At 43.0% G+C, this 26249-nt stretch overlaps 1 non-coding gene across 1 annotated transcript; it reads left to right on the top strand.

The window, feature by feature from the left end:
* Window positions 1-14023: 14023 nt before the first annotated feature.
* Window positions 14024-14130, top strand: LOC116269555. The gene has a single exon (XR_004177181.1). It is a non-coding gene; the product is annotated as a U6 spliceosomal RNA (small nuclear RNA).
* The last annotated feature ends 12119 nt before the right edge of the window (window positions 14131-26249 follow it).

Here is a 26249-nt window from a genome sequence, read left to right as displayed (position 1 = left end):
TTTCCTTGAATACCAGTGGGATTAAGAATCTTTTCTTTTCTTTCCTTTTTTTTTTTTTTTTTTTGAGACAGAGTCTCGCTCTGTCACCCAGGCTGGAGTCAGTGGTGCGATCTCGGCTCACTGCAAACTCCGCCTTCTGGGTTCACGCCATTCTCCTGCCTCAACCTCTCAAGTAGCTGGGACTACAGGCACCCACCACTACGCCTGGTTGATTTTTTGTATTTTTAGTAGAGACGGGGTTTCACTGTGTTAGCAGGATGGTCTTGATCTCCGGACCTCGTGACCTGCCTGCCTTAGCCTCCCAAAGTGCTGGGATTACAGGCGTGAACCACCAGGCCCCGCCAAGAATCTTTTCATATTGCCTATGATTTGCATTTTTTTTCTGGAAGTGCCTGGGGATATGCTTGCCAAATTCTAATTGGATTGTCTTTTTTTTCATTGGTTTGTAAGAGCTAAGGTATGTTAGCAACTTTTCTCCTTTGTCATATATATTCTAAGTCTTTATTCTAGCCTATCATTTGTCTCTTGATTTTGTTTATGATTTCTTTCACTATATAAAAGATGTTAATTTTTCGAAGGTGATTCATGACTATTACTGTTAAATGCGACTCTTAGGGTTTCTGAGTTTCATCTTCTACTTCAGAAGGTCTTTTTTACTTTACAATTTTATAAACAACTTCTTACATTTGTATCTAATATTTTTATTTTTTACATTTAGGCTTTTAATCCATCTGGAGTTTATTTCTGCATATGAAGTGGGGTAGAAGTGTAACTGTGTTTTCTTCCAGATGGATAGTCAGTTCTGCTAGCACCATATATTAAGTAAACCATCCTTCCCCCTCTGAATGAAATGCCATCTTTATTTATATCAAGCTCCCGTTTGAATGTGTTTCTGGATTCTTTATTAGGTTCTACTTGTATTGTTTATTTCTGTGCTATATATATGGTTTTTATTATAATAGCATTGTAGTGAGTTTTATGATGTAGTATATAAGGTTGAATTGTGCTTAACTCCTAGCAACAGATACAAATAACAGAGGTTTACACAAGAAGTAATTTTATTTCTTTCATGTAAAAGAAGTCTGATATAGGGCCAGGTGTGGTGGCTCACACTTGTAATCCCAGCACTTTGGGAGGCCCAGGCCAGTGGATCCCCTGAGGTCAGGAGTTCCAGACCAGCCAGGTCAACATGGTGAAACTCTGTCTCTACTAAAAATACAAAAAAATTAGCCGGGTGTGGTGGTGCACACCTATAGTCAGTCCCAGCTACTCAGGAGGCTGAGGCAGGAGAATCACTTGAAACCAGGAGGTGGAGGTTTCAGGGAGCTGAGATCTCGCCACTACACTGCAGCCTGGGCAACAGCGTGAGACTCAGTCTCAAAACAAACAAAAAACGTAAGTCTGATATAGGATGCCCAGGACTGACATGGAAGAACCACACTCATCAGGAGCCCAGACTTCTTCCATGATATTCTTAGCTGTGGTTTTCACTCTCATGATCTCCTCATGCTCCAAGATGGCTGCTGAATCTCCAGCCATAAATCCCTTATTCCAGATAGGAAGCAAACAGAGTAGGGAAGGGCCAAAAGGGCACAGGCCAGCTGTCTGGCCTCCTTTTTAAAAGCGTTTTTGAAACTCTCATCTAACAGATTTATTTATACTCCCATCTGAAAGGGAAGCAAGGAAACAAAGTCCTTTAGATGTTAAAAAGGCATCTGGTTAGTCTCAGCCACATCTAGTCAGGTAAACCCTCCCCATCCCCATTCTTTTTCTGTTAATTGGTTATTCTCAGATATTTATGTTTTTTAATTAATAGATGTTTTGGAATTAGGGAAAAGTAGAACAGACAGTACAGAGTTTCCGCATATCCTGCCCGTTTGTCATATAACCCCTCCCACCACACAAACACAGTTTTCTCTGTTTTTAACATCTTGCATTAGTGTAGTACATTTATTACAATTAACGAACCAATATTGGTACATTACTATTAACTAAAGTCCACAGTTTACATTAAGATTTACCCTGTATGGTATACTTCCATGGGTTTTGATATATGCATAATGTCATGTGCCCATCATTACAGTATCAAACAGAATCATTTCACCACACTAAAAATTCACTGTGCTTCATTTATTCACCCCTTCCTGAACACCCCTAACTCCTGGCAACTATTAATCTTTTTATTGTCTCTACCGTTTGTGATATGGTTTGGCTCTCTGTCCCCACCCAAATCTCATCTCAAATTGTAATTCCCATATGTAGAGGGAGGAACCTGGTGGGAGGTGATTGGATCATGGGAGCAGTTTCCCCCATACTGTTCTTGTGATAGTGAGGAAGTTCTCACAAGAGCTGATGGTTTGAGAAGTGGTAGTTTCTCCTGCGCACTCCCTCTCCTGCTGTCTTATGAAGCAGGCACCTGGTTATCATTCACCTTCCGCCATGACTGTAAGTTTCCTGAGGCCTCCTCAGACATGTGGACCTGTGAGTCAATTAACCCTATTTTCTTTATAAATTATCCAGTCTCAGGTAGCTCTTTATAGCAGTGTGAGAACAGATTCGTATAGTTTGCCTTTTCCCAAATGTCATACATTACGCAGCCTTTTCAGACTGGCTTCTTTCACTAAGCAATATGCATTTAAGTTTCCTCCATGTCTTTTCATGGCTTAAGAGCTCACTTCATTTAAGATTTAGTAATATTCCATTGTATGGATATACTACAGTTGGTTTATCCATTCACCTATTGAAGGACAGCTTGATTGTTTCCAGTCTTTGGCAATTGTGATTAACAGTATTATGAACATTTGTGTGGAGGGTTGTTGTTAGTTTTTGTTTTTCAGGGTTTTGTTTTGTTTTTTTTTTTTTTTCGAGGCAGGATCTCACTCTTTTGCCCAGGTTGAAGTGCAGTGGTATGATCATAGCTCACTGCAACCTCAAAACCTTGAACTCCTGGGCTCAAGCAATCCTCCTACCTCAGCCTCCTGAGTAACTAGGACCATTAATTTTATAATTTTTTGTAGAGATAGAGGCTTGCTATGTTGGGCTCAAACAATCCTCCTCCTTGGCCCTCCCAAAGTGCTGGGATCACAGGCATGAGCCATAGCACTTGGCCTGTGGGCAGACTTTTATGTGGACATAATTTCAACACAATTGGGTAAATACCTAGAAGCACAATTGCTGAATTATACAGCAATTTGCAGTCCCCTAATGACATATGCTGTTGAGTATCTTTTCATATACTTATTTGCCATCTGTGTATCTTCTTTTGTGAAGTGCCTATTTAGGTATTTTGTCCATTTTATAATCGGACTGTTTGGGGGTTTTTTACTGTTGAATCTTAAGAGTTTCTTGTATATTTTGGATGTAAGTTCTTTATTTCTCAGGTGCATGTCTTGCAGAAATTTTCTCCCAATCTATGGCCTGTCTCTTTACAGTCTGAAGAGTGTCAAACTTTCACAGAGCAGTAGTTTTTTGTTTTAATGAAGCCCAATTTGTCAATTTTCTTGTTTCATGCGTTGTGCTTTGGTATTATATCTAAAAAGTAATAGCCAAACCCAAGTAACCAAGCTTTTCTCTGATGTTAGCTTCTCAAATTTTGATTGGTGTGTGCTTTACATTTAGATCTATAATCCATTTTGAGTTACAGGCATACCTTGTGTTATTGCACTTCACTTTATTGTACTTCTCAGATTTTGTGTTTTTTTACAAATGGAAGGTTTGTGACAACCATGCATTGAGCAAATCTATTGGTACGTTTCTGCAACAGCGTGTGATCACTAGTGTCTCTGTGTCATGCTTTCATAATTACTGCAATCTTTCAAACTTTGTTTTATTGTTATATCTGTTATGGTGATCTATGATCAGTGATCTTAGATGTTACTATTGCAATTGTTTTAGGGCACCCAGAACTGTGCCCACATAAGATAGTAAAATAGTTTGTATCTTTCATGGAATTGGTTAATTTCATCTAAATTTTCAAATTTGCAGGCATAGAGTTTGTTCATAGTATTTCTTTTTTTTTTTTTTTTTTTTTTTGAGACAAAGTCTCGCTTTGTTGCTCAGGCTGGAGTGCAGTGGAGTGATCTCAGCTCCCTGCAACCTCTGCCTCCTGGGTTCAAACAATTTTCATGCCTCAGCCTCCCAAGTAGCTGGGATTACAGGCACACACCGCTGCACCTAGCTAAATTTTGTATTTGTAGTAGAGGGGAGTTTCACTATGTTGACCAGATTGGTCTTGAACTACTGACCTCAAGTGATCCACCTGCTTCAACCTCCCAAAGTGCTGGGATTACAGGTGTGAGCCACCAGGCCCAGCTGCTTTATTATCCTTTTAATGTCCATGAAATCAGTAGTGATGACTCCTCTTCTATTTCCTTCCTTCCTTTCTTTCCTTCCTTCCTTCCTTCCTTCCTTCCTTCCTTCTTTTCTTTTCTTTTCTTTCTTTCTTCTTTTTTTCTTTCTTTTCTTTCTCCTCTCTCTCTCTTTCTTTCTTTTCAGGGTGTCACTTTCTCCTCCAGGCTGGAGTACATAGTGCCACCTCAACTCAGCACAGTCTCAACCTCCCTGGTTCAAGCGATCTTCCTGCCTCAGCCTCCCAAGTCACAGGAACTACAGGCAGGCAACACCATACCTGGAGAACTTTTGTATTTTTGATAGAGACAGGGTTCGCCCTGTTGCCCAGGCTGGTCTTGAACTCCTGAGCTCAAGTGATCCGCCTGCCTCAGCCTCCCAAAGTGCTAGGATTACAGGCATGAGCCCCTGTGCCCAGCCTTCTATTTCTGATATTAGTAATGTACGTTTTCTTTTTCTTTTTGTTTTCTTAGCTGGCAAGAGGTTTATCAAGTGTTTTGTCAAAGAACCAATTTTCGTTTTCACTGATTTTCTCTATTGTTCTCTTGTTTTCAATTTTATTATTTTCTGCTCAAATTTTTATTTTTTTGTTTTATTTTTTTTTTAGAGATGGGATCTCACTCCGTTGCCTGGACTGGAGTGCAATGGTGTGATCATAGCTTACTACAGCCTCGAAGTCATGGTCTCAGGTGATCTTCTCATTTCGGCCTCCTGAGTCACTGGGCTTACCAGGAATGAGTCACAGCACCTGGCTCTGTTCTCTGCTCTAATTTTTATTATTTCTTTTCTTCTACTTGTTTTAGGCTTATACTGTTCTTCTTTCTCTAGTTTCCTAACGTGGAAGTGTAGATTGATTTTAGATCTTTTTTCTTTGCTGATATATATGTACAATGCTAAAAGTTTCTCTCTAAGCATTGTTTGCATACACGATACGATTTTGTTTTTGTTTTCGTTCTTGTTTTTTGCACTGGCAAGTATGTACAGGAACTGCAGATTTTAATAAGTTGTATTTTCATTTTATCTAGTTCAAAAAATGTTTAAAGTTCTCTTGAGGCTGGGCATGGTGGCTCACACCTGTAATCCTAGCACTTTGGGAGGCCTAGGTGAGTGGATCACTTGAGGCCAGGAGTTCGAGACCAGCCTGGCCAACATGGTGAAATCCCATCTCTACTAAAAATACAAAAAATTAGCCAGATATGTATCTGTAATCCCAGCTACTTGGGAGGCTGAGGCAGGAGAATTGTTTGAACCTGGAAGGCAGAGGTCGCAGTGAGCTGAGATCGCACCACTGCACTCCAGCCTTAACAATAGAGTGAGGCTCTATCTCAAAAAAGTAAAAAATAAAAATAAAGCAAAAAAAAAAAAATTAGCCTTGTGCGATGGCCTGTGCCTGTAGTCGCAGCTACTCAGGAGGCTCAGGCAGGAGAATCGCTTGAAACAGGGAGGCAGAGGTCTTGGTGAGCCGAGATTGTGCCACTGCACACCAGCCTGGGCAACAGAGCAAGACTGTCTCAAAAAAAAAAAAAAAAGAAAAAAAGTTATCCTCAGACTTATTTGACTTTTGTGTTATTTAGAAGTATGCTGTTTAATCTCCAAGTATTTTGGACTTTTCCAACTGTCTTTCTGTTAATTATTTCTAGTTTAATTCCACTGTGGTCTGCGTCTGAGAGAATACTTCCGTTTTGTTTTTTGCTTTTTGTTTTTTGAGGTGGAGTCTCACTCTGTCACCCAGGCTGGAGTGCAGTGGCATGATCTCGGCTCACTGCAACCTCTGCCTCCCAAGTTCCAGCAATTCTCCTGCCTCAGCCTCCCAAGTAGCTGGGATTACAGGCACACACCACCATGCCCGGCTAATTTTTGTATTTTTAGTAGAAATCGGGTTTCACCACGTTGCCCAGGCTGGTCTCGAACTCCTGACCTCAGGTGATCCGGCCACCTCGGCCTCCCAAAGTGCTGGCATTACAGTCGTGAGCCACTGCACCCCCGCCTGAGAGAATAATTTGTATGACTTTTTAAAAATTCATTAAGATATGTCAGGTATTCATTTTTTAAATGAACATGCCAAGCCCTTTGTTCAATTAATTTTTAATTTCCTTTTTAGATTATACCAGATTGGCAAAATGTTGATATTTATTAAATCTGGATGATGAAAACATGAGGCTTCACTACACTATTTTCTCTATTTTGTGTGTATGCGAATATTTTAATAATAAAAAGCTTTTAAAACGATCTAAGTGTTCTGTGAGTTACCAGGAGTGAAAGGGGGAAAAAAAAACTACCTAAGGCCAGGTGCAGTGGTTCGCACCTGTAAACCCAATACTTTGGGAGGCTGACGTGGGAGGATCACTTGAGCCTGGGAGGTCAAGTCTGCAGTGAGCCATAATTGTGCCATTGCACTCCAGCCTGGGTGACAGGATGTGACCCTATCTCAAAAAACAAACAAACAATGAACCTACCTAAAACCAGAACACGGTATCTGACATATAGTAAGGGATCATCGAGCCATCATTATCATCATTATCACCATCGTCATCATCATCAAACAAGACAGTTTTGGGGCTTTGTGTCTCCTCCATCCTCAACTTCTTCCTCTCCAGACATTTCATCCTATTATTGAAACATATTTAGGTCTCCCTCCGTCCTTCTCTTTCACTTCTCAACTCAGTCATTTTTTACTCTCTTGATGTGTTGCCTCTTGTGTCTCTCTCTTTGGCTTCTGGGGCAACATCTCTCCTGGCTTTCCTCCAACCTCTCTGGCCTAATTTTTTTTTTTTTTTTTTTTGAGATGGAGTCTTGCTCTGTCACCCAGGCTGGAGTGCAATGGTTTGATCTCAGCTCACTGCAAACTCCGCCTTCCAGGTTCAAGCGATTCTCTTGCCTCAGCCTCCCCAGTAGCTGGGATTACAGATACCCACCACCACGCCCAGTTAATTTTTGTATTTTTAATGAAGGCAGGGTTTCACCATGTTGGCCAGGCTTGTCTTGAACTCTGACCTCGTGATCTGCCCACCTCAGCCTCCCTAAGTGCTGGGATTACAGGCATGAGCCACCGCGCCCAGCCCTCATTCTGTCTTTCTTGTGGACAGTTTTCACTGCCTGTTCCATATACTTTGCTGCTTCCCAGGGTTCTATCTCAGGTCTGTTTCTCTCTGTCTATGCACTGTCACTGGATGATCTCTTCCAGACAGTCCATGTTCTGTTACCATCCAAATGCTGCTGCCTCCAAAATTCATAATCCCAATCTGGCTTTCTCTCATAAATTTCAGCGACATATCTCCAGCCACTAGCTAGACCCTTAAAACTCAACAACATTCACAAAACTACAATCCATAAACCAGTTCTGATAGTCCCCATCTTGGTGTAGAGTACCACCACCTACCTACCTTCCACCCAATGTCCAAGCCGAAAGCCTGGGTCATCCTCTCTTCCTCCCTCTACTTCATCACCCAGATCCAGTCTCCATGTCCACTGTGGCTTGAATGTTTATGTGTCCTCCAAAATTCGTGTACTGAAACTTAATTGCCAACGTGCTAATATTAAGAGGTGTGGCTTTTACAAGGTGAATAAGTCATGAGGGCAGAGCCCTAGTGAATGGGATTAAGGCCTTTATAAAAGAGGCTTCACACAGTGTTCAGCCCTTTTTGCCCTTCTGCCTTCAGTCATGTAAAGACACAGTATTCAAGGTGCCATCTTCAAAGCAGAGAGCAACTTTTGCGACACTGAATCTGCTGGTGACTTGATTTTGGACTCTCCAGCCTCCAGAACAGAGAAAATAAATTTCTGCCCCTTATAAATTGCCCAGTCTGTGGTATTTTGTTAAAGCAGCACCAACAGACTAAGACAAGGTCCAAAGGAAACAACTTTCTTGCTACTTTGCGTTCCCTTCTTTCCCTTCAACTGCCCCATGTCCTAATTCAGGCCGCCATCTTCTCTCGTCTGGATCCCTGCATTGGTCTCCTACCTAGACTTCCTGCTTCAAGGCTTTTCCCCCTCCAATCTTTTGTCCACTGGAGTGATCTTTCCCAAATCCAAATCTGCATGTCCTTTGCTTGTTCAAACCCCCTCAATGGATCCCCATTGTGGTTTTCATCCCTAGCTACTTCATGCTATTTTCCTTCCCTTCCTCATCATCCTCTCTCTGCTCTCCTCCATCACCAACAACCATCCTCTACTTGAAACATATTTTTTATGGTGCCCATGAATGTGTCTCCGCACACGTCGCTCCCTATGCTAGGATCACCTTCTTCCTCTGCTCAGGGCTCAGGTCAGAAGTCCTCTCTGGGGCAGCATTCCCTGCTTATCTCCTGCCCTGTTTCCCTCCTCCTGCCCCCTCGATCGCTCCAGCTTGCTCATGGTGGATTCCACGGTGGATTCTATTGCCCGTCTCTCCTGAGACAGAGAGCCCCTGAGGGCCCATGCTGTGTGCCCTTAGACACCACTGGATTCCCACTACCTGGCACAGGCCTGGCAAATAGGTGCTCAGAAAATGTTGGCCAGATAAAGGAATGGATGCCTGAAGGAACAGAGGAACAGAAAAGGCAGAATTTGAGAACACATCAAGAATTTTACTTGCTTTTAGTTGTGGAGTAGAGCCCCTGGGCAGCATGGTTTCATTTTCGAGCATTCTGAAATAATGACATATTAAATAAGTACCTAGTTTATATAAGTTATATCAAATCAACATACAGGTTTAAACTAAATTAGATATTTTCTTTTACTTGCTTTGTAAGATAAACAAGTGGTGGTAGGGATCAAAGAATCATAAAAAGTTATGAGAAAAAAACTGAACATTTGGTAAATATTTTTATGATATGAAAAATACAATATAATACTTAATGAGAAGTCTTAACACAAAATCATATATGGTATAGCGTGTATTTTGGCGAAAAACAGCCTCCACAGTCAGATCTGCATTTGAATTTGAGCTCCCCACTTACTACCTGTGTGACCTCAGACAAATTTACTTACCTCTCTGTTCCTTGCGTTTTCATTGTTAAACAGGAAAAATATGTTTTTTGATTTTGTAAAAAAGTATTTATTTATTTTATATAGAGATGGGGTCTCACTATGTTGCCCAGGCTGGTCTTGGACACCTGGGCTCAAGTGATCCTCCTGCCTTAGCCTCCCAAAGTGGTGAGATTACAGGCATAAGCCAAAACACCTAGCCCAGAAAACAATGTTTTCACCTCATAGGGTTATTTTGAAGATTGCACAGGTCAGTATCTGTAAAGGGTTTAGAATAGTCTTTGCCGGCCGGGCGCAGTGGCTCACGCCTGTAATCCCAGCACTTTGGGAGGCCGAGGCGGGCGGATCACGAGGTCAGGAAATCGAGACCATCCTGGCCAACACGGTGAAACCCCGTCTCTACTAAAAACTTCAAAAAATTAGCCGGGCGCGGTGGTGGGCGCCTGTAGTCCCAGTTACTCGGGAGGCTGAGGCAGGAGAATGCCGTGAACCCGGGAGGCGGAGCTTGCAGTGAGCCGAGATTGCGCCACTGCACTCCAGCCCCGGGAGAGAGCGAGACTCCGTCTCAAAAAAAAAAAAAAAAAAAAAGAATAGTGTCTTTGCCAATTACAACAGGGAAAACAAAAAGAATAATTTAGAATAGTGCCTGACCCCAGTAAGCATTCAAAAAATGTTAAATGAACAATAGTAATAGCTATTATTCATAAATATTTCTAACATATTTATAAATATATTATTAATCAATATAGTCACAAAAAAGAGACTGGAAGGAAATATATCTAGCTATGTATAGGTAAAATTATGGATAAAAAATATTACTTTTACTATCAGAAATAAATATTATTTTCAGCCAGGCATGGTGGCTCATGCCTGTAATCCCAGCACTTTGGGAGGATGCAGTGGGTGGATCACCTGAGGTCAGGAGTTCAAGACTAGCCTGGCCAACGTGACAAAACTCCAACTCTACTAAAAGTACAAAAATTAGCTGGGAGTGGTGGCACGTGCCTGTAATCCCTGCTACTTGGGAGGCTGAGGCAGGAGAAATCAGTTGAATTTGGCAGAGAGAGGCTGCAGTGAGCTGAGATTGTAGCACTGTAATCCAGCCTGGGCGTCAGAGTGAAGAAAAGGAAGGGAGGAAGGGAGGAAGGGAGGAAGGGAGGAAGGGAGGAAGGAAGGAAGGAAGGAAGGAAGGAAGGAAGGAAGGAAGGAAGGAAGGAAGGAGGGAGGGAGGGAGGGAGGGAGGGAGGGAGGAAGGGGGGGAGGGAAGGAAGGAAGGAAGGTTGGTTGGTTGATTTTTTTGAGATGCAATCTCACTCTTGTTGCCTAAGCTAGAGTGCAATGGCGTGATCTTGGTTCACTACAGCCTCCACCTCCCGGGTTCAAGCAATTCTCCTGCCTCAGCCTCCCCAGTAGCTGGGATTACAGGCGTGTGCCACCACACCCAGCTGATTTTTGTATTTTTACTAGAGACGGGGTTTCACCATATTGGCCACGCTGGTCTCAAACTCCTGACCTCAGGTGATCTGCCTGCCTCAGCCTCCCAGACTGCTGGGATTACAGGCGTGAGCCACCACACCCAACCAAAATAATATTTTTCAAATGGAGATAATTCTATCTACAAATGCAGAAAATACTTCTGTTTTAGCTGTAGACTGCCTTGGTCCAGGGTACTGCACAGCCTAGTTTAAGAGTCACTGCCAGGTCACACGTCACAGGTCCGTCACACACACACTCAGCAGCCCTTCTACCAAGGCGGCCCTGACCTTCTGTTGAGTCTTGCCCCTCGGGCCGTCCTAGGCCTCCAAGAGCTGGCCATATGGGTAGGCCCAGATTCCCTGGGGGTCCTCTTATGCATGGTAAGAGGGAAAGAAATCAGCTTTCTCTCCTGGGCAGTCCATGGACTTTGCTAGGGGATGAGGGCTCCTCTGTGAACTGTGAGGGAGCTGTTGCCTCCTGAACCCTTCCCTGGAGGGTCTCCTTCCTCTAGGACCCTCCCGCCTCTGTGTCCCTTCACTAGTAGTTGGTCTTGGGTCCTGACAACAGGGATCGGGGCTTGGGGCTCTAAGTTTTGTGTGTACATGATGACTTCCTCATCTGGCATTTTCTACCTTCCGATGTCCTTAAAGTCCACATATGACTTGCCTAATCCAAAGCTCCTTTTCTATTTAGAATTTCTGCAAGCCTTTCCCACCCCTTCTTCTGTGACCTCCATTGACTTAGGCACACTTCCCTTTCCCAGGCTGGCCAGCCTTCTGGCAGAAGTCCCTCAACCATCAGCCCATCCGAGTCTGACAAAGCTCATGATTTAAAATAAATATATAGACATAGATGATATAGACATAGGCATAGATCCTTTTATTAGCACTAGTTTTTCATCAATCTAAGGAATCCTCAACCAAATAGTTGACTAGAAGCCCTCACACACGTGCATTGAAATTTCCTCCTGGATATGTCACTTCCCTCAACTTGTTCAAGCCCCCAAGAAGCTGCACGGGAAAGGGTCCCGGGTTTCAGGGTTGGAGAACTCAGCAGGGCGTCCCACGGATGTTTCGACACTTCCCCTTCCCCTTCGGGGCCCTGCGCCTACCCTGAGCTGCAGAGTCGCCCAGAACAGCCGCCTCTCCCTGCCTCACTGACTGCAGGTCTGCCCAGCAACATCTCCTTCCTGGCTCATGAGGCAGCTCACGCCCTAAAAACCTCCCCTAAACCCCCTCCGTGCCCCTGCAGGGTCCTTCTTCCCCCATTTCCCCTGTCCACACACACTTTTCTCACTTGTCCCCACATTCTATTTATTTTTCAGTTTATTGTGGTTACTGTTTTACTTTTTATTTTTTATTTATTTATTTATTTATTTGAGACAGAGTCTTGCTCTGTCACCCAGGCTGGAGTGCAGTGGTGTGATCTCAGCTCACTGCAACCTCTGCCTCCTGGGTTCAAGAAATTCTCCTGCCTCAGCCTCCCGAGTAGCTAAGACTACAGGAGCCCACCATCACACCCAGCTAATTTTTGTATTTTTAGTAGAGACAGGATTTCATCATGTTGGCCAGGCGGGTCTCAAACTCCTGACCTCAGGTGATCCATCCGCCTCGACCTCCCAAAGTGTTGGGATTACAGGCATGAGCCACCATGCCTGACCCCTTTATTTTTTTTCTTTAGAGAAACCGGGTCTTGCTCTGTTGCCCAGGATGGAATGCAGTGGTGCAATCACAGTTCACTGCCTTCTCAAAATCTTGGGCTCAAGCCATCTTCCTGCCTCAGACTCCTGAGTAGCTGGGACTACAGACATACGCCACCATGCCAAGCTAACTCAGTTCATTTTTGGTAGAGACAGGGTCTTGCTGTGTTGCCCAGGCTGGTCTTGAACTCCTGGCCTCAAGCAATCCTCCCACCTCAGCCTCCCAAAATGCTGGGATTACAGGCAGAATGCACCATGTCTGGCCTTGTTTTACTTTTTAATGTAAAACTAATATACATTTATCATGAAAGAGGAGGGGCCGGGCGTGGTGGCTCATGCCTGTAATCCCAGCACTTTGGGAGGCCAAGGCGGGTGTATCACAAGGTCAGGAGTTCAAGACCAGCCTGGCCAATATGGTGAAACCCTGTCTCTACTAAAAATATGAAAAGTAGCTGGGCATGGTGGCACATGCCTGTAGTCCCAGCTACTCCAGAGGCTGAGGTAGGAGAATCACTTGAACCCGGAAGGCAGAGATTGCAGTGAGCCAAGATCATGCCACTGCACTCCAGCCTGGGCGACAGAGCAAGACTCCATCTCAAAAAGAAAAAAAGAAAGAGAGAGAGAGGAAAAGAGAAAAGAAAAGAAGAAAAGAAGAGAAGAGAAGAGAGGAGAGGAGAAGAGAAGAGAAGGGAAAAGAAAAGAAAAGGAAAGAAAAGAAAAGAAAAGAAAAGAAAAGAAAAAAGGAGGTAAAGCAAGCCCTAGTTGAGGAATTAGCTAGTTCTGGATATGGACTGTGTTGGTGGGACCAGCTTAAAGACAGACGAAAAAGAATAGAAAAACCCGCTCCATCTCCTTTAGTGTTGCCTGCCTCCCCAGAAAAATATACTTTCCTAAAGGCGCAAATGAAAATTGTGAACCCAATGCTGACTATGATCTTTTTGAGGTCCACTGAGCAATGCAATATTCTCCTTGGGTTAAATTTGTGTTACATTTATCTGAATCGATTGAAATTCAAGAAACTATAGGCAAAAAAATAATTAATACTCAGTGCAGAAAAATTAAAAATTAAAACAGCAAGTCAAAAGGCAAAAATAAAAATAAGCCGCAGTCAATCTCCTCAGTGAGCAGCAGCACTGTAACAACACAATGCGTTCAGGCTTTCCTGATGCTTCCATAGTAACAGGTCAACAGTCTCTCATCTGGAACTCCCCCAGGCAAAAATCCCTGGAACCACAAGGCTGTTTTGTTTTCGTGTTTGTTTTCCAAGTTTATAGTGAATTTATTTGGCTTCACCACCTGATCCAAACTGATGTGGTGCTATTTATATTCTTTAGTTATCTCACTTAATGTGAATACTCATATGTTTCACTGCAGAAATATTAATGAATTTGACTGTTGTGAGTTGCTACCTCAAGCACACTAAGGATATTCTGTAATTATGCACCTTTGTAAAATCTGAAAAAGTTTGAATCACAAAATACATTGACTCCCAAGGGTCAGAACAGTAGACCTGAACACTTAAAAGAAGTGATGACAGTGCTCACTTCGGCAGCCCATATACTAAAATTGGGACAATACAGAGAAGACTGGCATGGCCCCCATGCAAGGATGACACGCAAATTCATGAAGCATTCCATATCAAGAAAAAAAAATTGTTTCAGGCCAGGCACTGTGGCTCATGCCTGTAATCCCAGCACTTTGGGAGGCTGAGATGGGCCAATCACTTGAGGTCAGGAGTTTGAGACCCACCTGATCAACATGGTGAAACCCTTTCTCTACTAAAAATACAAAACTCAGCTAGGTGTGATGGCAGGCACCTGTAATCCCAACTACTCGAGAAGCTGAGGCAGGAGAATCGCTTGAACCTGGGAGGTGGAAGTTGCCGTGAGCTGAGATCACACCACTGCACCCCAGCCTGGGTGACAAGAGCGAAACTTCATCTCAAAAAAAAAAAAAAAAAAAAAAAATTAGCTGGGCATGGGGTCATGCACCTGTAGTCCCAGCTACTTGGGAGGCTGAGGCACGAGAATCACTTGATCCTGGGAGGTGGAGGTTGCAGTGAGCCAAGATTGCACCACTGCACTCCAGCCTTGGCGACAGATCTAAAAATAAATAAAATAAAAATTTTAAGAATTAAAAAAAAAAATCAGTGACGATAATGTTCCAGGCACTGCCAAGCACTTTGCATATATTAATCAAATGCTTGTAACAACTCTATAGGGTAAGTACTATTACCTTCATCTGCATTTTACATGTGAGGAACAGGATTACATCGTACCTACTGTTTCACGCTTGCTTTCTGCACTTAATATGTCTTGACCATATTTCAATTGAATATTCAATTGAATATTCATCCACAGCACTGTGGCTGCATCATGTCCTGTTGTGTGGCTGTGCTATCTTTTCACCTGTCCTCTGGCACTGGACACTTAGGTTGCTTTCATACCCTTTCTTTGTGGTGCATTTCTCTGTGAGCCCCTTCAGTAGAGACCTGTGAGTCATCCCCCTCAAACCTTTGATCATGAGAGGACAGCACACCCCAGTGGCTATTGGCTCCTTGAGAGGAAGCTGTATCTTCCTACCTCTTAACCATTTCCCTTTTAATTTATTTTTTATTTTTTCCTATTCTAACAGAAACGTGCTCATTCTTTGTACATCTCTGTCCAATCTCTCAGCATTTGAGAGATCCATTTTGCCATTGTTGGGGCAGGATCTGAGATGGCCGGCATCCTGCACTTCATGCAACACGGCCTCTTTGGTTTCCTACCCTGAAATCCTGTCGGTTCTACTGACCTACTTCCCTCTCTGTGTGCCTTGGTTTCAGGTTAGCATGTCGTCTGTGTGAGATCTGCATCCCTATTGTCTGATGCTACATATTTAGTTGAATGGGTCCTCTTTTGATGTCTTTTAATCTTGATTCTTTTCCCAGAGTTGCCACTAAAATTGTCCCATGCCACCTGTGTTAGTTCCCTGTGGCTGCTGTGACACATTACCACAAATTTAGTGGCTTAAACTACACAATTTTTTTTTTTTTTTAGACAAGGCTTCACACTCTGTCACCCAGGCTGGAGTGCAGTGGTGCAATCTTGGTTCACCATAACCTCTGCCTCCGGACTCAAAGTGATCCTCCCACCTCAGCCTCCCAAGTAGCTGGGACTACAGGCGCATGTCACCAGGCCCAGTTTTTTGTAGAAATAGGGTTTCGCCATGTTGCCCAGGCTGGTCTCGAACTCCTGGGCTCAAGCAGTCCACTCACCTCAGCCTCCCAAAGTGCTGGGATTATAGACATGAGCCACCAGGCCTGGCCCAGATATTCTTTCACAATTCAGGAGGCCGAAAGTCTGGAATCAAGGTGTCGTCAGGATGGCACACCCTCTGAAGGCATGGAGGACAATCCTTGATTGCTCCTTCCAGCTTCTGGTGGCTCCAGGAGTTCCTTGGCTTATGGCTGCATAACTCAGATCTCTGCCTCCCTCTTCATATCACCTCTTTTCTCGAGGTCTCTCTTCTATGTCTCTTATAAGAACACTTGTCATTGGATTTAGGGTCCATCCAGATAATCCAGGATGGGCTGGGCATGGTGGCTTATGCCTGTAATCCCAGCACTTTGGGAGGCCAAGGCAGGCGGATCACCCGAGGTCAGGAGTTTGAGACCAGCCTGGCCAACATGGTGAAACTCCGTCTCTACTAAAAAATATATATATATTCAAAAATTAGCCAGGTGTGGTGGCACATGCCTGTAATCCCAGTTACTCTGGAGGCTGAGGCAAGAGAATCACTTGAACCCGGAGGTGGAGGCTGCAGTGAGCCGAGGTTCTGCCACTGCACTCCAGCCTGGGTGACAGAGCAAGACTCCGTCTCAAAACAAAACAAAACCAAACAAAACCCAACAGATAATCCAGGATGATCTCACCTTGGGATTACATCTGCAAATGTTTTTCCAAATAACATCACATTCACGGGTTCCAGGGGTTAAGATGTGGGCCACCTTTTTGGGAGCCACCATTCAATCCACAATAATATCACTCTTCCCAAATCTAAGGGTTCGCTTTTTCCCCTTCACACTCTCCAGGTGGGACCTCTCGCTCTCTCACTTCCCATCCAGGACAGCCTATCGCCCTAGGAGATCTCTCAGTCACGTGGAATGTGTGGAGTTAGACTATGGGCGTGAGAAAAATGGTTTCTTTCTTCTGCTAAACCACAAAAGAATCCCAAACCAGCCCTTTCACATACATTCAACATATTTTCTTCATCAAACTGGGTGTTGTTACTTATACTAAAACTACAGGCAGTTTTTCTTTACCCCCAGAATCAAAGTTTACATTTCAAGGAGGAGAGAGTTCTTTGTTTTGAGTGCTTAGAATACAATAAGTGCTGTTACACTATCTTATTTAACCCTCATAACAACCCGAGTCTTACAATCCATTTTCTCTTCTTCAGAGAATGGAAAACTGAGGCTCAGAGAGGTTAAGTAACTTACTAAAAATCACACAGTAAGTAGCGGGATACAGCTATGTCAACCCTATAACTTTTTGGTTCTGTCTCTACACTAAACTGCCTTTGGGAATTTTCCAGATGAGGTAAGTGCAGCACAGAGACAAAAAATGGTACAGAGAAGCCAGGGGTGGTGGCTCAGGCCTATAATCCCAGCACTTCAGGAGGCCAAGGCAGGAGGATCTCTCGAGCTCAGGAGTCTGAGATTAACCTGGGCAACATAGTGGGACCCTGTCTCTAATAAATAAATAAATAAATAAATGGCACAGAGGTCACTTAGCTAATGATGGCAACAGGAACAGAAGCTTGCTCAACTCCCAGCAATTTGCTCTTTCCCACATACCATATTCTTGACTTAGAACATAAGGTATCATTTGGGCTGACAGAAAGACACACATCCTGATTAAGGTCAGAAAGAACCTGAACTTCGGAGTCAGAGCCCAAGTCTATTCCAGTTCCTCTGCCTGGTAACCAGTGCTCCTGGACCAGTCACTCGGCATCTCTGATACTCAGTGTCCTTATCTGCAAAATGGTGTGATCATGCATCCACCTCTTTGCATCACTGTGAGGACTAGGGAATGCATGCTGAAATACATGGTATGTAGAATGTGTTCCACAAACAGCAGCTATGACAACTATTCGTATTTCGATTGCATACCTCTTCAGAAGTAAAAGGCTTTTTCAATGATAAAAGAAAAAGTAATTCATGTTTATGGTAAAGAGTATAAAGCCACACCTTCCCCATCCCAAAAGATCCCAGACCTCATCCCTGAAGGTGGCTATTGTTAACAGCACCTTTTGCATAGTTCCACAAATTTTCTATGCATTTGGAAGTATATATATATTCATCACACAAATAGGATTATAGAAGTTCACTGCTTACTTTTTTCATAAGTAATTGTCCCAGTTGTGCTCCCCAGGAAGCAAACTCTGAGAAGGAATTAAGTGTGCAGGGCTGGGCGCGGTGGCTCACACCTGTAATCTCAGCACTGTGGGAGGCCAAGGCAGGCGGATCACTTAAGCCCAGAAATTTGAGACCAGCCTGGGCAACATGGCAAAACCCCGTCTCCACAAAAAATACTAAAATTGGCCTGGTGCAGTGGCTCACACCTGTAATCCTTGCACTTTGGGAGGCCGAGGCGGGTGGATCACCTGAGGTCAGAAGTTCAAGACCAGCCTGGCCAAGATGATGAAACCCCATCTCTACTTTAAAAAAAAAAAAAAATACAAAAATACAAAAATTAGCCAGAAGTGGTGGCGGGCACCTGTAATCCCAGCTACTCAGGAGGCTGAGGCAGGAGAATTGGTTGAACCTGGGAGGCAGAGGTTGCAGTGAGCCGAGATCATGCCACTGCACTCCAGCCAGGGCAACAAGAGTGAAATTCCATCTTTAAAAAAAAACATACAAAAATTAGCCAGGTATGGTGCTGCATACCTGTAGTCCTAGCTATTTGGGAGGCTGAGGTGGAAGGATTGCTTGAGCCCAGGAGGTCGAGGCTGCAGTGAGCTGTGATCACACCACCGCACTCCAGCCCAGGCAACCAAGTGAGACCCTCTCTCAAAAAAACAAAAAAACAACAAAAAAAGGAATTATGTGTGTGCGATGCATGCTTACCAGGGAGTGCTCCTGGAAGCGCCGCCTGTGGAAGGAAGGACAGAGGGAAAAGTCCGGATGCTCGGACAGCCTGGGAGGTAAATGGTCCCTCAGAAAGGCCCAGGCCTTTCCACCCCCACTGCTGTCAGTGGACCAGCCTGGGCTGGGCGTGTCCTTGGGCGTCTTTGAAGGGGATGACAGTAAAGGGCTGTCTGCCCTCCCTGCACCCAACTGCCCTGGTGTGCTCCTGGCTGACCTGTATAACTGCTGAAGACCCAGGCTCTGTGGGTGAGTCTGGCTTCACGAGGCTGTGTTACTTTTAAACCAGTTTTATATGACTTTTTACTGTCTGGGGAGAGCCACCATTACCTTGTCTTCTTCCCCTTTTGACAGCAGAACTTCTGGTTCCTCTTTGACTGCAACCTGAGGTAAAAGGTCATGGGAAGGGAAAGGATGAAGCCCTCAACAAATTTCTCTGACAAATATGGAAAATAGAAAGCAGATAAGGATTCCCATCCAGTAAAAGACAAGCACAAAGAGTCATTCACACACGTGACAATGGGCCCATTCTAGCCACTTCCCCTTTCAATAACCTTTTAGTGTTTTCCTTAGTTCAGTACTTGATGAATCAGCCACCAAGGTGAGAATTTGGAGCTGTTGCCTGCCCCACGGTCTGAAAGGGTCAGATGCCACTGCCCTGCCCAGGAAATGCCCACAAAGAGGGCTGCCGTAAAACTCAGCATACTCTATGGACAACCGTACCCCTCACCCCCACTTCCTTCTTTCAAACTTAGGCACCCACTCATTCATAGAAAAGCAAAGATTCCAGCATGGACAACAGAGCAAGACCCTGTCTCTACAGAAAATACAAATAAATTAGCTGGAGCCGGGCCCAGTGGTTCCCACCTGTAATCCCTGCACTTCGGGAGGCCAATGCAGGCAGATCATTTGAGGTCAGGAGTTCAAGACCAGACTGACCAATATGATGAAAACCCATCTCTACTAAAAATACAAAAATTAGCTGGGTGTGGTGGCGCACACCCATAATCTCAGCTACTTAGAAGGCTGAGGCATGACAATCACTTGAACCCGGGAGGCAGAGGTTGCAGTGAGCTGAGATCACACCACTGCACTCCAGCCTGGGCAACGGAGAGAGACTCTGTCTCAAATGAATAAATAAATATAAGCTGGGCATGGTGGCATTCACCTGTGGTCCCAGCTACTTGGGAGGCAGAGGCAGAAAGATGACTTGCACCTGGGAGGTTCAGGCTGCAGTGAACTCTAATCATACCACTGCACTCCAGCCTGGGTGACAGAGCAAGATGCTATTAAAAAAAAAAGAAAAAGAAAAAGAAAAAAGAAGAGAAAAGAAGCGATTGGGAGGGGTGGACCAGGCCCTATTCTAGGGATGATGACCTTTGTGAAAGCAGAAGTTAGGCCTTAATCCACACTACCACACTACAGGTGGAGATGCAAAATGGTACAACCATTTTGAAAATTAGTTTGGTAAGTTTCTTATAAAGCTAAATAAACAACACATGAGCCAGCCTTTCCACTCCTAGATAAATGAAAACCCGTATTCACACAATGACTTACACATGAGTGTTCACAGCAGCCTTATTCATAATAGCTGAGGCTGGAAACAACCCAAATGTTCATCAGATTAAAAAAATGTGATATATTCTTACAACACGCTGGGTGTGGCGGCTCACGCCTATAATCCCAGCACTTTGGGAGGCTAGACAACAGAGCAAGACCCCATCTTAAAAAACAAACAAACAACAACAACAAAAAATAACGTGGATGAATCTCAAAAACATGTTGAACGAAAGAAGACAGACACAAGAGTACATAGTGTATGATTCCATTTATATGAAACTATAAGAAAATCAGTTCAATCAGTGACAGAAAGCAGATCTATAGTTGCCTGGGGTAATAAAGTTGACTCACGCCTGTAATCCCAGCACTTTGGGAGGCTGAGGCAGGCAGATCACTTGGGGTCAGGAGTTCAAGACCAGCCTGGCCAACATGATGAAACCTGGTCTCTACTAAAAATACAAAAATTAGCCAGACGTGGTTGCAGGCACCTATAATCCCAGCTACTTGGGAGGTCGAGTCAGGAGAATCACTTGCACCGGGGAGACGGAGGTTGCAGTGAGCCAAGATTGCACCATTGTGCTATAGCCTGGGTGACAGAATGACACTCCACCTCAAAAAAAAAAAAAAAAAAAAAGAAGAAGAAGAAAAAGAATGAGGTAGACCAAGCACGGTGGCTCACACCTGAATCCCAGCACTTTGAGAGGCTGAGGCAGGAGGATTGTTTGAGCTCAGGGTTCAAGACCAGCCCGGGAAACATGGTGAAACCCTCTCTCTATTAAAAAAAAACAAAAAAAGAGAGAGAGAAGAAAAAGAAAAAAAATTAAAAAGAACATGAGGGAACTAGGGACTAATGGAAACATTCTATGTCTTGGCTATAGTGGTTACTACATGTAATACAAATTTGTGAAAATTAGTGTATACTTAAGTGAATGAATTTCATTTTATGCAAATTATTCCTCAAAATCGATTAAAAACTAGAATACATAAGCAAGAATATTAAGAAACATATGGAAAGTAAACAAAATCAGATAGTTTTGATTTTCTAGCTATTTTAACTTACTGTAATTTACATTATAACTGTGCAATAGGCCAGGGGCGGTGGCTCATGCCTGTAATCCCAGCACTTTGGGAGGCTGAGGCAGGCAAATCACAAGGTCAGGAGATCGAGACCATCCTGGCCAACATGGTGAAATCCCATGTCAACTAAAAATACAAAAAATTAGCCAGGTGTGGTGGTGGACGCCTGTAGTCCCAGCTGTTCGGGAGGCTGAGGCAAGAGAATGGCATGAACCTGGGGGGCAGAGCTTGCAGTGAGCTGAGATCGTGCCACTGTACTCCAGCCTGGGCAACAGAGCAAGACTCCATCTAAAAAAAAAAACTGTGCAATAAATATTAGAAACACTATTAATATAAATCATTCTGTTAATAAAGGAGTATGACCCTAAGATCACCTCAATAGGTGCTAAGAAGGTATTTAATAAAAGTTAAAACTCATGTTCTAGAAACAAAAACAATGAAGAGAAACTAATAATAGCTTCTGGCCAGGAATGGTGGCTCATGCCTGTAATCCCAGCACTTTGGGAGGCCGAGGCAGGCGGATAACCTGAGGTCAGGAGTTCGAGATCAGCCTGGCCAACGTGGCAAAACCCTATCTCTACTAAAAATACACAAAAATTAGCTGAGCATGGTGGCACACACCTGTAGTCCCAGCTACTTGGGAGGCTGAGGCATGAGAATTGCTTGAACCCAGGCAACAGAAGGTTGTAGTGAGCGAGATCGCGCCACTGCACTCCAGCCTGGGTGATTGAGTGAGACTCTGTCAAAAAAGAAAGAAAAGTAAAGAAAAGAAAAGAAAGGAAAGGAAAGGAAAGGAAGAGGGAGGAAGGAAGGGAGGAAGGAAGGAAGAAAGGAGAAAAAAAGAAAGAAAGAAAGAAAGAAAGAAAGAAAGAAAGAAAGAAAGAAAGAAAGAAAGAAAGAAAGGAAGAAAGAAAGAAAGAAAGAAGAGAAAAGAAAAGAAAGAAAGAAAGGAGAAAACTTCTTTAACATGATAAAGATTATCCATCAGAAACCAAGAGTGTTGGTATCCAAGACAATGTTAAAATAAAAATTTTTTTTAATTAAAAAAAAAAAAAGAAACCAAGACCAAACATCATAAGGAATGGTGAAACAGACATTTTAATGACAAGTGCCTGCTAACATCTGTGACTCAGCATTGTACTGCAGTATCATTCTGGAATCACCATTGGGCCTCTACAGGGGAGGTACATGCACCCTAAGAGATCTGTACATATGTACCTTCTAGGAAATGTATTGGAAGAATGTGGGAGCATATTTGGTTATCATAATGATCAGGGGGTTGATATTTTACATACAAATTCAAGGATTAAGTCCTTTACAAGGATTTAATAATACACTGAAAAAATTCCAAGAATGAAACTAGTGCATAGCGTGAGGGAATATTGTACTTTGCTTTTTCCAAATTTTATCCAAGGTTGTTGAGCATTTGGAAGAATCTTGTTACCTGTAGCACCACGGTAGATATTTGAGTAGCCTAGTATCAGTCTAAATTTGTGTTGTCACATTCCCACTGGTAATGTACATAGATAGAAGTATCTCTGGCAGCTTCATTATGGCTGTTAGTATATTTCTGTCCCTAACATTTACATATTGAAATAATACTATCTTATTATAGAATTCTTTTCCTTAGGTTCTCCTTAAGTTCTTATTACTTTATAGCATAATACTGATGGTTTAGAAATTATGAGATTAAGTGGCTTATATTGCCTACAAATTTCATTTTAGATTATTAAAAGTATTGTTACATATTCTTTGTTATAAATGTGATGGAATTAAGAACCACTGTTCTGGGCCGGGTGTGGTGGCTCACGCCTGCAATCCCAGCACTTTGGGAGGCTGAGGCAGGCAAAGCACTTGAGGTCAGGAGTTTGAGACTAGCCTGGTCAACATGGTGAAACCCTGTCTCTACTAAAAATACAAAAAATTAGCTAGATGTGGTGGCACGTTCTGTAATCCCAGCTCCTCAGGAGGCTGAGGCAGGAGAATTGCTGGAACCTGGGAAGTGGAGGTTGCAGTGAGCTGAGATCACCCCACTGCACTCCAGCCTGGGCAACAAGAGCAAGACTCTGTGAAAGGAGAGGGGAGGGGAGGGGAGGGGAGGAGAGGGGAGGGGAGGAGAGGGGAGGGGAGGGGAGGGAAAGAGGAGAGGAGAGGAGGAAAGAAACACCGTTCTAGTGCTATAAGCAAAGTAACTGAGTGTGATTGACAATGATATAAACAGGCACTTGTTTTATTTTTCTTTATAAATATCAACTTTCCTTTGCAAACTTAACTCCTAACTCTAACCCTATGCTAGCAAGGGTGGGTGGAGGGTCGTGAGGAAGACTAAGCATTGCCCAGGAATGTCTCTTCTGCTACATGTAATGATTTTGTTCAGCATGATGGTGATTACCTATAGAGGTGCAGAGGGGATGGTGAAGGGGAGAGCAAGGACCACAGTCTCCCTATTACACTCTCTCCTCTGTTCCATGGGTCAAAGCTCTCAGGAGGAGACTAGACCACAATAATGTATGGTCTGCAGGGTAGGCTGTGCCCCTGGGCTACGATCTTTCGTACATTGGGTTCCTTTCCATTTTCGTTAAAGAAGAGAAAAAGAAAGAGAGAGAAGGGAAGGAGGAAAAGAGAAAGTAATTTTTTAAGAAAGTAAAGAAAGAATAGTGAAAACAAGCAGAAAAAGAGAGATACATATGTGCATGCTGGGAGCAAAGAAGGATATGCTCCCAAATATTAAAGTACTTGACTGACTTAGGGAAGGAGATGTTGAGGGGCAGTAGAGATGACTCTTACTTTGTGCAATCCTGTTCAAAAATTTTTACAACATGGTCTAGCAATTCCACTCTTAGGGGTCTAGCCAAGGGAAATGGAAACCTATGTTCACACAAAAACTTGTACATTAATATTCACAGAAGCATTATTCTTAATAGCCAAAAAGTGAAAATAACCCAAATAGCCATCAACCGATGAATGAATAAATAAAATGTAGTGTATCCATATGACAGAATATTATTTGTCAATAAAAAGAAATGAAGCCCAGACACTGTGGCTCACACCTGCAATCCCAGCACTTTGGGAGGCCAAGGTGGGAGGATCGCTTGAAGCCAGGAGTTCAAGCCCAGCCTGAGCAACATAGCAAGACTTCATTTCTATCTTTTCTTTAAAAATTGAAATACTAATACACGCTGAACTGAACATAGATGAACCTTGTAGACGTTATGCTAGGTGAAAGGAGCTAGTCACAAAGGACGGCAATATTTATGAATCCATTTTTATGAAGTGTCCAAAATAGGCAAATCTATGGACAGAAAGTAGAAAGTAGATTAGTGGTTGCCCAAGACCAAGGAAATGAGGGCATTGGGGGATGACGGCTAGAGGGTGCAAAGGTTCTTTTTGGGGTAATGAGAATATTCTGGAATTTATTGTGGTGATGGTTACACATATCTGTCAATATACTAAAAGCTATTGAATTATACACGTCAAATGGGTCAGTTGTATGCTATGTGAATTATATCTCAATAATAAAATCGTTAATAAAAGCTTTGCAAAGAGCTTGTATAACTTTTATACTAATAAAGTAGTACTTTTATCTGTTAAATGTACATATTATCATATGGATTTCTTACCTATTAACAGTTGGCCAAGAAAAAAAAAAAAAAACACCAGAACTACCACAATAGGACTCTGCCCTGAGTGCCCTGGATAATTTCTCTTCTAAATATGCGGTTATCTAACAAAAGTGGGAGGGAATACAATGTAGCAAAGGCAAAAAAATATTTTTAAAGGAAAAGAAAAGTAACACACAGCAGAGGACAAAATGGAGAATCCAGAAATAGACACCACTAAATATAAATTCATTATATGATACTGTAAGCTTTTAAAAACCCTGAGGTGAGGGCATTTTCTTTGAATGGTGTTGGAATAATTGGATAGTAATTTGGGGACGAAATTAAATCAGATTTCTATCTTAACAACATACTGCAAAAAGAAACTCCAGATGGTTTGAAGTATTCAATATAAAAGTCACATTAAATAAAATCGAAAAGAAATGAGAATGGATTATTTATCAAATCTGTGAAGGATTGGTAAGTTTCTCAACTCAGAAAGTATCTCTAAAGGCAGACACTCAATTATGCAAATTTTTCATATCTGTACCTTAACACTTAAGCAAAATTAAGATAAGAAGACATCAGATTAAAACATAGGCCAGGCGCAGGGGCTAAGGTCTATAATCCCAGCACTTTGGGAGGCTGAAGAGGGCTGATCTTTTGAGCTCAGGAGTTCAAGACCAGCCTGGGCAACATGGCAAAATCCAGACTCTACAAAAAAATTTAAAAATTAGCCAGGCATGGTGTCACAGACCTGTGGTCCCAACTACTTGGGGGTTTGAGGTGGGAGAATCACTTGGACCCAGGGGGTCGAGGCTCCAGAGAGCCATGATTGCGCCACTGGACTCCAGCTTGGGTGACAAAGTGAGACCCTGTCTCAAAAAAAAATGTATATTCATCACAAATATGACAAAAGATTAGTAGAGAAAAAAAGAGTTCATAGAAAGGTCTTATTCTAGCTATTAAAAAAAAGAAGGAGAAAAGAACCCAGCAGATAAACACACAAAAGAACAGACAATCTGCAACAGGAGAATTAATAGTAAACAGAAATATATTAAAAGGCCCATATTGATAGTAATCAAGAAATGCAAACTACAGCAGCTGCATTCTGAATCCTGGCACTACTGTATTAACCTACGTGATGCTTTAGATTCGGGGCCCTTACTTGCTTCAGCAAATAGACCTGGTTTCCCCTTCTCTTTCACAGAGCTCAGTTAGTGCCCAAATATAATAACCTCATTATCTATAGGAGGTCAAAATTATCTCCCATTTACTCTTCCATTCCCTGTACCTTTATGACCCATATTTTTTTCTGGGAAAAAAAGATAGTTATTGAATGGCTGGGCGCAGTGGCTCATGCCTGTAATCCTAGCACTCTGGGAGGCTGAGGCGGATG

This window comes from Papio anubis, chromosome 11, assembly GCF_008728515.1.
Source record: "Papio anubis isolate 15944 chromosome 11, Panubis1.0, whole genome shotgun sequence".
Lineage (NCBI taxonomy): Eukaryota > Metazoa > Chordata > Mammalia > Primates > Cercopithecidae > Papio > Papio anubis.
The sequence above is the reverse complement of the archived record's forward strand: the minus strand, read 5'-3'. Positions and strand labels throughout refer to the sequence as shown.